Genomic DNA, 6,535 nt, shown 5'->3' on the forward strand with positions numbered 1-6,535 from the left:
AGAGGACATAAACTCATATATATATATATAGCCAATGAAGAGAAACGACGGAAACAGTGAAGATTTTGCAAAGTTTAAGAATATGAACAACTGAGGAATTTCAAAACTAAGGACAAACTCAAATTGAAGATTTTCAACTTTTGTGGTGGCGTGACCCACCGTATAAGAATGATGATTTCAGACACTGCGTACAATTGTCGTAGGGTTCTGAGAATCAAATTCTTCATTAATTTCTTCACACTTAGAGTGTTATTCTTCATTGATTGAAGAAAAACGTTTATTCATGTGTTGCACATCTAAGTCATCAATTTTGCATAAGTGTTAGGATGAGTGTCCTTTTCAAAGAACATTCAAAGATTCTAGGATATTTAGCTCACACCGCAACTTGCTAAATCTCTTCTCATCCAAGGGCTTTGTGAAGATATCGGCTAGCTGTTCTTTAGACTTCACATGCTCAATAGAAATGTCGCCCTTCAACACATGATCACGAAGAAAATGATGACGAATCTGAATGTGCTTTGTCTTTGAGTGCTGAACTGGGTTGTGAGCAATCTTGATGGCACTCTCATTGTCACAGAACAGAGGCACATTCTTCACGTTGACGCCGTAGTCCTTGAGAGTTTGCTTCATCCACAGGAATTGAGCACAGCAAGAACCAGCAGCAATGTACTCAGCTTCAGCAGTAGACAGTGATACGCAGTTCTGTTTCTTCGAGGACCAACAGACCAAAGATCGTCCGAGGAAATGACATGTACCAGATGTTGACTTGCGATCCACATGATCACCAGCATAGTCAGAGTCAGAATATCCAACGAGATCAAAAGCCGATCCCTTGGGGTACCATAATCCTAGTGTTGGTGTGTGAGCTAGATATCGAAGAATATACTTCACAGCCTTATGGTGTGATTCCTTCGGTGTAGCTTGAAATCGGGCACACATGCAAACACTAAGCATAATATCTGGCCTAGATGCACATAAGTACAATAAAGAACCAATCATGGAGCGGTATACCTTTTGATCGAAGTCAATACCATTTTCATCAGTGCACAGATGGCCATTTGTGGGCATAGGAATTTTGACGCCTTTGCAATCTTGCATGCCGAATTTCCTCAGTACATCCTTGAGGTATTTCTCCTGAGATATGAATATGCCATTGCGCTATTGACGAATTTGAAGACCTAAGAAGAATTTCAACTCTCCCATCATAGACATTTGATATTCTTCACTCATCATATAGGCAAATTCATCACTATAACGTTGGTCAGTACAGCCAAAGATGATGTCATCAACATATATTTGGCATACAAACAATTCATCATCATATGATTTAGTGAAAAGAGTAGGGTCGAGTGAACCGGGTTTGAAGCCTTTCTTCATGAGGAATTCCTTCAAAGTATCATACCACGCCCGAGGGGCCTGCTTGAGGCCATAGAGGGCCTTATTTAGTCTGAAGACTTTGTCAGGATGCTTAGGATCTTCAAAACCTGGGGGTTGAGCAACATATACTTCTTCCTCAAGCTTACCATTGAGGAATGCACTTTTCACATCCATTTGATATAAAGTGATATCATGATGGTTAGCATAAGCAAGTAATATGCGAATAGCTTCAAGTCTAGCAACAGGTGCAAAAGTTTCATCGAAATCAATTCCTTCAACCTGTGTGTAGCCTTGAGCTACTAGCCGTGCCTTATTCCTCACCACAAGGCCATTTTCATCTTGCTTGTTGCGGTAGATCCACTTTGTGCCAATGATATTGTGTTTGCGAGGATCTGGACGATTGACCAGTTCCCAAACGTTGTTGAGCTCGAACTGATGTAATTCTTCTTGCATGGCCTGAATCCACTCAGGCTCCAGAAATGCTTCATCTACCTTAGTGGGCTCTGAGATAGAGACAAAAGCATAGTGCCCACAAAAGTTAGATAAATGTGAAGCTTTTGAGCGTGTGAGAGGACCTGGTGCTTCAATGTCATCGATGATCTTCTCAACTTGCACTTCTTTTGCAACGCGAGGATGAGTAGGTTGTCGTCGAGGAATTTGATCAGCATTTTCTTCAGCACCATTTTCTTCAGCAATTTCTTCAGGTGCATTAGCTCGACGTTCTTCACGTTCTGGAATGAATTCTTCAGCAGATTCTTCGGTAGGAATGACATCCTCAGTAGCCTTGAACTTGATAGTTTCCTCAGGTGCTGGTTCATCTATCACAGAGGGTAGGTGCTCTCTTTGCGAGCCATTAGTTTCATCGAACCGCACATCTACAGTTTCAACAACCTTGTGAAGAACGGTGTTGAAGACTCTGTAGGTGTGCGAGTCCTTTCCGTAACCAAGCATAAAACCTTCATGTGCTTTCGGTGCAAATTTAGCATTGTGATGAGGATCTCTAATCCAACATTTAGCACCGAAGACTTTGAAATAACTCACATTGGGTTTCTTGTCAGTGAGGAGTTCATAGGCAGTCTTCTTGAAGAATTTGTGAAGATATACCCTGTTGATGATGTGGCACGCAGTATAAATTGCCTCAATCCAGAAGTGACGAGGCGTCTTGTACTCATCAAGCATAGTGCGAGCCATCTCAACAAGAGTTCTGTTCTTGCGCTCCACGACGCCATTTTGCTGAGGAGTGTAAGGAGCAGATAACTCATGAGTAATACCAAGTTCATCAAGATAGTCATCAAGACCAGAATTCTTGAACTCAGTTCCATTGTCACTTCTGATGTGCTTGATCTTCACACCAAAGTTGGTTGAAGCCCTCGAGGAAAATCGTTTGAAGACTTCCTGCACTTCATGTTTGTAAGTAACAATGTGTACCCATGTGTAACGAGAGTAATCATCAACAATAACAAGCCCATAGAGAGATGCGTCATTTGTGACAGCTGAGTAATGGTTAGGACCAAAGAGGTCCATGTGAAGCAATTCGAATGGTCGAGTAGTGGTCATGATAGTCTTCGCTGGATGCTTAGCCTTGGTCATCTTTCCAGCTTCACAAGCTCCACATAGGTGATCCTTGAGGAATTTGACATTCTCAATGCCAATGACATGCTTCTTCTTCGCAAGCGTGTGCAAATTCCTCATGCCTGCATGACCAAGTCGTCGATGCCATAGCCATCCTTCTGAAGCTTTTGCAAGTAGGCACACGGCTGGTTGCGGTCCTGTAGAGAAATCAACAATATACAAGTCTCCTCTCCTAAAGCCTTCGAAGACTTTGGAATTGTCAGCTTCCATAACCACAACACAACGATACTTGCCAAAGACAACTACCATATCAAGATCACAAAGCATTGAGACAGACATGAGGTTGTATCCTAAGGACTCGACAAGCATGACTTTGTCCATGTGTCGATCCTTTGTGATCGCAACCTTACCTAGACCCAATACCTGACTTTTGCCTTTGTCAGCGAAGATGATATGCTTCAGATGCGATGGTGATAAGGGAGCATCAATCAATAGATTCTTGTCACCAGTCATGTGATTTGTACATCCACTATCGAGGACCCACTCAGTGGCTTTGGGTTGATCATCCTGCAGATGAATTAGTGCAGCTTACGAACTTCATATACTTCATCAGTGAAGAATATGACATCAATTCATCAGATCAATTTCATCAAGCAATAGAACAGATAAAGCAGTATGAGGACGTGAGAAATGAAAGTTCATTTCTTCATGATTAGCCTGCGTCCTTTCAGGCAACTTCAGGTCTCCAGCAAATTCTTCAGACGTTCAAGTACGTCTGGAGACCTGACCCTGCAGAAGAGATTAGTTCTTTTTCTTCACCACCCAGATCTGAAGGGGTGGCAAAGAGTTCATCACTCTGCGAGCTCCATATGAGAAAGGTGGCATAGAAGCCAATCCATTTCGTTTCACATAAGAGGAGTTAGGGTAAGCATATGAATAAGCAGAGAAATTCTTTGAGGACTTATGAACATAATGATTAGAAGAATAATGCTCATATTCATAGCCCTTGGCTCTTCCCTGCAAAACAGAGTTGTTAGCACGATGATGTTCATATGAGGACTTTGATCCTTTTGAGGAATTTGATCCATGTGAGGAATTTGGTCCGTATGAGGATTTGGATCCATATGAAGAATTTGGTCCATATGAAGAATTTGATCTGGGGTTCCTATTCTTCACAGGTGGTGTCATGAGGACATTCACCTGAAGACTTTCAAGGCACCTTTTGGGAACCCAGATTTTCTTCATAGGAGAACCGTTCCTGCAGTTAGTGCCAACATATCTAGCAAATACTTCACCATTCTGATTTTTAAACAGTTTATAGTTGGAGTCAAATGACTCATCAGAAGAATGAGAAGATTCACATGTAAAGCCAGATAAATTAGATGGATCAACTGGAGGTCCCTTTGCAGCAACCCATGAGGTTTTGGGGTACTGCTCAGGCTTCCAATATGTACCATCAGCATTGAGTTTCCTCTCAAAGGCAATACCCTCTTTCCTAGGGTTCTGTTGAGGATCTGCTTTTTAAGCACATCACAGAGAGTCTGATGCCCATTGAGGCTTTTGTACATGCCTGTCATGTACAATTCCTTCAGCCTTGCATCATTAGTGATACTAGCAATGTCCTCAGATAGGAATTAATGATTGCAGAGACAGTTGAGGAATTTGTAGCATTAGGAGCATTTGAACATTCAGGTGAAGAATTAGCAGATTCACGTTCAATGCATTTCAAACATGGAGGAACAAATTCTTCCTGAGCAGCGCTGATTTGTTGAGCAAGTAATGAATCGCGCTCCTTCTGAAGATCTTCATAACTCACTTTTAGCTTCTCTAGATCTTGCTTTCTTTGAAGAAATTCATAAGAAAGCTTCTCATGATCAGACAAAAGAGTGTTATGATGGCCTTGAAGGTTGTCATACCTAGTCTGAAGTCTCTGAAGATTTTCAGTCAAGGTTTTAGTGCGATCCATTTCTTCACCCAACATATCATCACTCTTGTCTAGCATGTTTTGAACCTTTTCAAGGGCCCTTTGTTGTTTCACAGCAATCTTAGCAAGTTTAGAATAGCTAGGCTTAAGGTTTTCATCAGATTCATTTTCACTTGATTCAGATGAGGCATATTTGAGTACCTTGGCACCCTTTGCCATGAAGCAATAGGTGGGAGCGTAGTCATCATTGCCTTCATCAGCCTTGTTGGTGAGGTCATTTTCTTCAGAGTTGAAGATAGACTTGCTGACGAATGCAGTAGCGAGGGCTAGGCTCGCCACACCGGATTCGGAATCCTCAGATGCCTCCTCTTCCTCATTTTCTTCAGATTCAGCCTCAGAGTCCATTTCCTTGCCAATGAATGCCCGAGCCTTCTTGGAGCTACTCTTCTTGTGAGATGAAGACTTTGAGGATTTTGATGATGAAGATTTTGAGGATTTCTTCTTTTTCTTCGTATCATCAGAACTGTAATCCTTGTATTTCTTCTTCTTTGATTCCTTTTCCCACTGAGGACAATCTTGAATGTAGTGTCCTGGTTTCTTGCATTTGTGACAAAGCCTCTTCTTGTAGTCACTGGATGAGGAATCATTGCTCCTTGAGGGTCTTCCAAAGCGACCACGTCTTGAGAGCTTCTGGAATTTCTTCACAAGCAGTGCTAGATCATGGCTCAGTTCTTCAGGATCACCAAGACTGCTTTCAGAGTCTTCATCTTCAGACTCAGAAACTGCCTTGGCCTTCAGTGCACGTGATCTGCCATAGCTCGAACCATAGAGATCTCTCTTTTCAGCAAGCTGGAACTCATGAGTGTTTAGCCTTTCGAGGATATCAGCGGGATCAAGTGACTTGTAATCAGCACGCTCTTGTATCATCAAGGCCAGAGTATCAAATGAGGAATCAAGCGATCTCAGCAGTTTCTTCACCACCTCGTGGTCGGTGATGTCAGTGGCACCAAGTGCTTGAAGCTCATTTGAGATGTCAGTGAGGCGATCGAAGGTTTGTTGAACATTCTCATTGTCGAGTCTTTTGAAGCGGTTGAAGAGATTGCGAAGAACATCAACTCGAGAGTCACGCTGTGTTGAGACTCCTTCATTTACTTTGGACAGCCTATCCCAGATAAGCTTAGCAGTTTCCAAAGCACTCACTCTTCCATACTGTCCTTTGCTCAGATGGCCACATATGATATTCTTCGCTTGAGAATCGAGTTGCTTGAATCTCTTCACATCGGCAGCGTTCAGTGAGGGTGAGACAGAGGGAACACCTTTTTCCACAACATACCAGAGATCGTTATCAATTGCCTCAAGATGCATTCGCATCTTATTCTTCCAGTAGGGGTAGTCCGTCCCATCGAAGGTAGGACACCCAGCAGAGACCTTGATCATACCTGCGGTCGACATAACTAAAACTCCAGGTGGTTAAACCAAAATCACACAGAACAAGGGAGTACCTTGCTCTGATACCAATTGAAAGTGCGTTATATCGACTAGAGGGGGGTGAATAGGCAATTTTTATAAATTCTTCACTGAGGAATTTGTGGGTGAGGAAATTCCTTAGCGAAGAACTACTTGCAGCGGAATAAGTACTCAAAAGTATGCATAGCAGAACAC

Source organism: Triticum aestivum, chromosome 1D (assembly GCF_018294505.1).
Source record: "Triticum aestivum cultivar Chinese Spring chromosome 1D, IWGSC CS RefSeq v2.1, whole genome shotgun sequence".
NCBI lineage: Eukaryota > Viridiplantae > Streptophyta > Magnoliopsida > Poales > Poaceae > Triticum > Triticum aestivum.